General features: G+C 44.0%; 1 protein-coding gene across 3 annotated transcripts in view; it reads left to right on the plus strand.

The window, feature by feature from the left end:
* Positions 1 to 7,809: 7,809 nt before the first annotated feature.
* Positions 7,810 to 8,456, plus strand: part of LOC101980924 (tomoregulin-1) — a 125,316-nt gene continuing 124,669 nt past the window's right edge. Inside the window, exon 1 of one of the 3 annotated variants that reach the window (XM_005362166.3) lies at positions 7,810 to 8,340. The gene's annotated coding sequence lies outside the window, so the exon portion shown is untranslated. The remainder of the gene's footprint in view (positions 8,341 to 8,456) is intronic. The other 2 variants (XM_026786596.1, XM_013351893.2) reach the window with 2 other exon arrangements.

The following is an 8,456-nucleotide window of genomic DNA, read 5'->3' on the forward strand; positions in this document are numbered from 1 at the left end:
CCCGAGCAATCACCCAAAGTCTCATTTGCAGTGTTGAAAAATATAAATTGAGACATAATTAGGAATAGGCTGGGCCGGGCGGTGGTGGCGCACGCCTTTAATCCCAGCACTCGGGAGGCAGAGGCAGGCGGATCTCTGTGAGTTGGAGGCCAGCCTGGTCTACAAGAGCTAGTTTCAGGACAGGAACCAAAAACTACAGAGAAATCTTGTCTCGAAAATAAAAAAAAAAAAAAGAATAGGCTGGGGAGGAAAGAGTTTATTTCTGTCTACAGTTATAGTACACTGTGCATGGGAGTCAGCGAGAAGGCAGAAACCTGGAACCTGGAATTTGTGAGCACTGTGTACTGGCTAGCTCCCCATGGCTTGCTCAGCTTGCTTTCTTATACTATCTAGGACCCCCGGCCCAGGGTGGCATTGCTCCTAATACACTGAAGCCCTCCCACGTCAATTATTAATCAAGAAAATACCCCACAAACTTGTCCACAGGCCATCTAAGGGAGGCATTTTCTCCCCTGAGTTTCTCTCTTTCCAGATGGCTCTAGCTTGTCAAGTTGACAAAAACAAATTAATAACTAACAAGCCCATATACGCAATGGATTTTTTTTTATTAGTGAGGAACAATGGACGTACCTGGAGATAATCATATTACACTTGTCATAAAGACAACTGCTATGTTCTCGTTCATTTGTAGTTCTTAGATCTTATATGGATAACTAAAGACAAGTGTGAATGATATGAAAGCTGAAGCAAAGGGGATTATTAGTGGGGGAGATTGGCAAAGGGTAGAATAGAGGTATGGGGGGAACTATGCGTGTGTGAAAACGCCCGTATGTAACCGAGGACCGGGTGCCATGAATCTATGCAAAGAAAACCTTGAAAGGCAAATGGGTTGGAGGGATGGCCCAGTGGTCAAGAACGCCTGCTCTTCTTCCAGAGGACCCAGTCTGCCCATCAGATGGTTTACAACTGCCTGCAGCTCCGGGGAAATCTCACACCTCTGGCTCCTGTAGGCACCTACACTCTTGTGCACAAACCCTCATGTAAATGCACAGACTCACGTAATTAAAAATAGAATAAAATTTTTAAAAAGCCAGGCACCAAAGCACTTAGGATTCTACTTATCCGCGCTCCTTGAGCTTGTCAATATATGAAGACAGACAGTGGAATGGTTGCCAGAGACGAGGGGTGGGGCAGGAACACGGAGTCCAGGAGGATGAAATGTTCTAATGGATGGTAGCAATAGCTGCTTCACAGTGTGGCTGTGTGTCATTGCTACTGAACTGTTCGCGGAAGTACATTTTACCCAGAGACAGGCCACTCGCTGCAGGCAGTGAGGCTCAGCCAGGAGGCTCAGTGACGTCGCCAGGATCCCAGGCTCTTTCAGCCTTTCAGTTGACCGTGCACCCCAGAAAGCTCTTGTCCTTGTTTGATCTGGAGACGGTTGCAGCCTCTCTAGACGCTGTGTCCACGTACTGGACAGGAAAGGCCAAACATCATCGGCTCGCCAAGCTGTTCTCATTCACGAAAGGAAACCCAGGGGACTGTCTGCTTACAGTTCTCGCTCCAGAACTTGGTCACATCATGTCTCAGCACAGAGCCTGGGAAAACCGGCAGTCCACTGTGTAAAGTGTAACACGGCACAGTAAGGAAAGCTGCGAGTCTACGGGTGGCCGCATTTTCAGTGTCTGCCGTAGAAATCTCGAGGTTTGTTTGCCTTTTCCCTAAAGAATCTAGTATTGTACATTTGCTTTTTACGAAGTGTTGCTTTTTCTTAGCAATACGAATTAAAGCATCCAGCGGTGGCGTCTGTGAATGCCCTTGGTTCCTTTAGCCACTATGTATGATCTTTATTTTATTATTCTAAGGCATGCTTCCTCATTCACACTTTGCAGCCTGGAAAATTGGTATGCCTCCTACAGTTGCTGCTGCAGAAAGGATGTCACTGTCACTGACTACTGCGTATGCATCAGAACCCACAGAATGCACGTTAGCAGCTGGGACCACTGATGATTCTGAGTCTATGTCTTTAGGAGAGTCTGATTTGGAGATGAGGATTTTAATTCTCTATTGCACTTCGTGTGTGTGTGTGTGTGTGTGTGTGTGTGTGTGTGTGTGTGTGTGGTGTATAAGCACTTGATATCCCTATGCTCATGCATGCACAGGCAAGAGCTGGATGTTGGGAACCTTCCTCTGCCACTATCTGCCTTATTACCTTGAAACAGGGCGGGATGCTGATTGAGTAGTGTAATGAACTATCCAGTTCTTTGTGGCCCACCTGTTTCTGGCCCCCAAACCCTGGTCTTACAACAAGCACAGCCAGGCACAGCTTTTTCTGTGGGTCTAGAGATCCGAAGTCAAGTCCTTATGTTTGCAGAGCGTGCATGCCTTCTCAGCCAGCCGTCTTTCTAGCTTCTCGTGTTTCTTTTTAACATCTGTCCAAGTAGCATTTCTGTAAATAAACAGGACTCTGAATTCTAAAATTCCCACAGCTACAGTCCCCCAGAATGGCCTGACCAGTTTACGCTTCTCCAGAATGTAAGAGAACCCATTTTCCCAATCAGCTTAAGTTTTTTTTTGTTTGTTTTTTTTTTGTTTTGTTTTTTTTTGTTTTTTTGAGACAGGGTTTCTCTGTAGCTTTGGAGCCTGTCCTGGAACTAGCTCTTGTAGAACAGGCTGGCCTCGAACCGCCTGCCTCTGCCTCCCGAGTGCTGGGATTAAAGGCGTGCGCCACCACCACCCGGCTTGCTTGTCTTTTTTTTTATTATTATATTTGGTTGTCGTTATTGTATGTGTTTTAGTTATTGCTTACTTTCTCATGCTACAAATTATTCTGTGTTTCCTACAGTAGTTCTAGAAGCAGCCATTTCTTCAATGGATCCTTTTTTTATTAGATACGAAGACATTGGTGTTATTTGTGTGAAGTCAATTTTTACATAGTTAACATTCCAATCTTGTCCTATGTGGCTTTACTTGATGTATCTTTCCTTGTGTGTGTGTGGGGGGGGACGACAATGCTGTGAACTTAAGACTTCACACATGCTAGGTGAGAGCTCTATCATTGCACTACCTGACCATTGTCCTGCTTCATACATCTTACATGAGAAAGCATTGCTGTCCTAGATCATGTAAACATGCTCTATATTTTAGATCACTGCTTGCATATCTTTTACATGTGGATTTAAAACTCAGATGGAATCATTTATTTTACATGATGCTGAGAATAAATGTTATTTCTTTATTAATATCATTTATGGATTTATCAATTCTTTCCTTTGCAGTGGTTTTCAACCTGTGAGTCGTGACCCGTTTGGGGGTATTGAATGACCCTTTCACAGGGTTACCTAAGATCATCAGAAACAGAGATATTTGCATTATGATTCATAACAGTAACAAAATTACAGTTAGGAAGTAGCAATGAAAATAATTTTATGGTTGGGGGGGTCACTGCAACATGAGGAACTGCATTAGGAAAGTTGAGAGCGACTGCTTTATGGTTTAAATGTTCAAACATGTTCAGGAATCTGTTGCAGGCTTTATTTTATTGTATTATGTAGACTGAATTTCTATAAATTTAGAGTATTTTACTTCCTGGTAGGGTAAATGCCATCGTGAGTCTTTTTAAAAAAATTTTTCACTACTCTTAATCATCTTTTTTTTTTTCAAACAAATATTAGTCATCTAGTCCAAGTCCATAAAAATGCTTTTGGTATTTTGGTTGATATATACCAGATATTCCTAATTCAACTAGCTCTCAAATTTAGTAAGCAAATGATCTACCTAGAAGGCTTACGGGGACCAACCTCCAAGGTTCGGTTTGGGACGGATTCATGAATTTGACCTTTGTTTCCAACAACTGGGAGGTGAGACAGCTGATTTAGCATCATCTCTTGAGAATCACTATTCTACAGGACCTTCTTGATTTTCCCATCCATTCCACTGCCTTTGAATACAGTCAGGTGATGTGGGATGTCCTTTTGTATATGTGCTGCTTTATTGGTTGATGAATAAAGTTACTTCGGCATGAGGTAGGACAGATTAAAGCTAGGAAGGAAAACTGAACAGAAATATATAGAGAGTAGGCAGAGTCAGAGAGACGTCATGTAGCTACTGAGGGAGGACATGACAGAACCTTACTGGTAAGCCACAGCTTTGTGGTGATACATAAATTAATAGAAATGGGTTAAGATGCAAGAGCTACTTAATAAGAAGCCTGAGCTATTGGTCAAACAGTGTTGTAATTAGTAGTTTCTATGTGATTTTTCAGGTCTGGGTGACTGGAAAATGAACAAATGAACAGTCTCCGGTTATAGTCAGGGTAGTGAATGTATGGCAGCTGTAAGTACTTGCAGCAAATCAACAACTATCTTATCTTCCACAGTCTAATAATAGCTAACATTTATATAGGAACTTTTTTTTTTGAGACAGGGTTTCCCTGTGTAGCTTTGGAGCCTCTCCTGGAACTCACTCCGTAGACTAGGCTGGCCTCGAACTCAAAGAGACCTGCCTGCCTCTGCCTCCCAAGTGCTGTGATTAAAGGTGTGCACAGCCACTACCTGGCTTATGTAGAAACTTTTAAAAATTTTTTATTTATGTATGTGTTTTGTGAGTGTTCTTTCTGTATATATGCCTGCTTGCCAGAAGAGGGCATCAGACCCCATGACAGATGATTGTGAGCCACCATGTGGTTCCTGGGAAATGAACTCAGGACCTCTGAAAGAGCGCCAGTGCTTTTAACTGCTGAGTCATCTCTCCAGCCCCAGTATGTAGAAAAATTTAATTGATTTACATATATAAAAATCATTCAATGTTGCCACATTATCATGATATATTCTACTTTACACTATCATACATTGTAGTCAGTAAGAATTTCCAGGAATATTTGGGTTTCAGAAAAAATGTCTTAATTAGAGAGAAAGAAGGATTAGTAACTTGAAACTAAATAGATGGAGATGAGTCCCTAGTGGCTTTTAGATAACTGCATGTCCTTCCTGCTCAGGCTGGTTTTGTTGTTTCAATTCTCTTCAGTTTAAATAAACATCTTCCTTTGGAAAATTTGGAGGAGACTTTGTTACTTGCTAGAAAAGTTTAAAATAGTTTCTAATAGCCATTCCCAGTTAGATTTCAGAAACATTGTCCACTCAAAATAGTAAGAGGCAGAGAGATACATGAAATGTCAATTTGCAAAGAACCCTGCAGCATTCAGGGTAGACGGGGAGACTCGCAGTTCATATTCTTTCGTTCAGAGAGCTTTTGTGGAAGCCAGCTGCTACATCAAGAACGCTTGGTAAGGCTGAGCCAGAGCAAAAAAAGCCTGGGCTTAAAGTTATTCTCAACCAACTGTCAAGAGTTCAGTGCAGTGCTCCTATCCATTGTGAGAGAGGACTGGGCTGTCTTAAGGAAGGAACAAGTCATCCCAAGGGATGGGTTTTCTCCTATAGCTCTATTTACTCTCCTTTCTGTTGATCTTGCTCTTCTGCTAATACTTTCCTTGGAGAATTTATAATAGCTTTGTTATCAATACATGTAATAATAGTACTTCCTATTTACCAGCTTTGTGCTAAGTCCTCCGTGTGCTCCACCTTGTCAAATCCTCTTAAGTAGGTATTATTCTGCTTTACAGATAAGATTGAGCCACATTACAAACCCAGGTCAGGGTAATTTACTTTCCTTAGCCAGGAAACAGTGAGACGAGATACAGAAACTGTGTTGGGGATCTGAGTTGTTCGCCTGGCTTGGTTAGTTTTAACGTTAGCCTACTTTCTTGACTTGAGGGAAAACGCGTGGTCAACCGTGTTCATAGCCGCGTGTCTTTGTGTGGCTCATCCCAATCTTCAGCATTTTAGACCCAAAACACTGATCATTTATTGAGGTTGAGACTGAAAGGTTTTTTTGTTTGTTTGTTTGTTTTGAGACAGGGTTTCTCTGAGTTGTCCTGGATGTCCTGGAACTTGCTTTGCAAACCAGGCTGGCCTCAAACTCACAGAGATCCACCTGCCTCTGCTCCAGAGAGCTGGTGTTAAAGCTCTCACCACGACCAGTGAGGCTGGAAGCTTTTGCCTACCCTGGGAGGCAGGCACGTTACCGGTCCTTTAAACAAGAGAAAACAGAGTCAAAGTAGATAAAAGACTTCATGTGGACATAAGCAGACCAGGCCCCCTGATACATCTCCTGCTTTCCCACGCTTTACTACCATCATTCACATTTCTGATCCGAATTGGTCTTCTAATTTCACAGCCAAGTAGTTTTCCTTTGATTGCAGCCTCATTTAAGGATACCATCTTTAAGGACTTCTCACACGCATTGCGTGGAAAGCTTTAGTGCAAACGGCACACAGTTTTGGCTTCTAGGATGGCGTGCCATAAAGCTTGTTTGCAATAGAATGGATCCCCTCCTGCCCCAGTCTGTTTCCTGGCTCTCTGAGCAATTTCAAAGCTCCTGGGACATCAGACAAGTTATTGTTTTTTTTGTTTTTTTTTTTTTTTTTTTTTTTTTTTTTTTTTTTTTGGTTTTTCGAGACAGGGTTTCTCTGTGGCTTTGGAGCCTGTCCTGGAACTAGCTCTGTAGACCAGGCTGGTCTCGAACTCACAGAGATCCGCCTGCCTCTGCCTCCCGAGTGCTGGGATTAAAGGCGTGCGCCACCATCGCCCGGCACAAGTTATTGTTAAAATAAGGAACAAAAAGCAATTATAATTCTTAGTCTAGAGTATTCTATAGGTGCTTCTGTGCCCACACCAGGGAATGTTTTGGTGTCTATTTTTTTCTGCAGTCAAAAACCCAGATGACCACCTATTTAAAGATGGTGGATGACTGGATGTGTGACTCACACCTGCATTCCAGAGGTAGAGGCAGGAGGATCCGAAGTTCGATCCTCTGCTACAAAGCAAGTTTGAGGCCAGCCTGGGCTAACAGGAGACCCTGTCTCAAAAAGCAACAAAAGAGTTATCCATATGACTATATTAAAATATGTGGCTTGGAAATTCTACTCCTGTTTCCCAAAAAACTAGAAACGGGTTATTTAGACAAACGTGTAGGTGTATTCAGAGATCCAGCTCACATTAGCCAAGAGGTGGAAATAACCCACACAGCCACCGACAGATATAAGAACAGTAAAGCAAACTGTAATATAACATACACACACACACACACACACACAATACCATCCTACATAGCCATAAAAAGCAGGGCTGGAGAGATGGCTTAGTGGTTAAGATCATTGAGTACTCTTCCAGAGAACCCAGGTTCAATTCCCAGCACCCACATGGAAGCTATCAACTGTTTGTAACTCTGGTTCCAGGGGACCCAGCATCCTCACACAGACATACATACAGGTAAAACACCAATAAGCAGGAAGTTAACAAAAAAAGCAGTGAAGTGTGTGATTCGTGCTACAGCCTGGATGAACCATGTCTGGTTTCTTTTGATCTAGCCACACAAGACCTGGTGGAGCGGGCCTGTGATCTAAGCTACTAGGGACGCTTAGGCAGGAGGTTGTAGGTTCAAAGACTTGCCCGGACCACAGAGTGAGTTCGAGGCCAACTTGGGAAGCTTAGGCATACACACACACACACACACACACACACACACACACACACACACACACACACGAGCCCACCACCACTCGACTCCATTTATATGAAATATGCAAAAAAGGTAAATCTATAGAGAAAGAAAACAGATGAATGGTTTTCAGGGACTAAGCAGTGGAGTGACTACTTGATTTCTGTGGGGGTTTTTTTCTGATAGAACAGTTCAGAATTAAGAGGTAAAGTGGTCATTGCTGACTGTTCCAAGTGTAATAAACGCCACTGAACTGTTAATTGTTAAATGGTTATTTTTATGCTATGTTAAATTTCATCTCGAGTAAAAAGTAAAAGTTTAACCACCCTCTTTTGCCCTTCCCTGGGCTTGGGATCTTCTTTACGGATCCAGAGCAAAAGAAAGAGTCTTCATCCTTGGGGGGAGGGGCAAAGGCCTTGTCCGAAGAAGGGCTCCTTGGCGCCCGGTTGTTTAAGCCGCGTGCGCTGGGTCCCACTGGGTCGGCACACAGGGCTGGTCCTGAGGTCGGTGGGCACAGCCGGGGTCCTTGGGGGAGGGAGAGCGCACACCGTCTTAGGAGATACACCCGGCCGATTGTTTAAAAAAATCTACAAAAGTTAGCGATGAACTCTAGAGTAGGAGGGGGTGCCATTCCCAGCACCGTGGAGTCTCCGAAGAAAAGGGCCCACGTCAGTCAAGAGGCTCGCGCTAACTCGTGCGGGTGACTGCCACATCCCCGGCGCAGGAAAATGCATTCTTTTGTTGTTGGCGGAGACGGTCCCCTTCCGCAGCTCCCGGGCCAAGGTGGGCAGCGCAGTGGGACCGCGGCTCCGGGAGTGGCGGGGGGTGGGGGGGACAATGCGCGGGGCCGCGCTCCCGCCCTCGGCGGCGCCCACCGGAGCCGTAGGAGGCGGCGGCGG

This window comes from Microtus ochrogaster, linkage group LG5 (assembly GCF_000317375.1).
Source record: "Microtus ochrogaster isolate Prairie Vole_2 linkage group LG5, MicOch1.0, whole genome shotgun sequence".
Classification (NCBI taxonomy): domain Eukaryota; kingdom Metazoa; phylum Chordata; class Mammalia; order Rodentia; family Cricetidae; genus Microtus; species Microtus ochrogaster.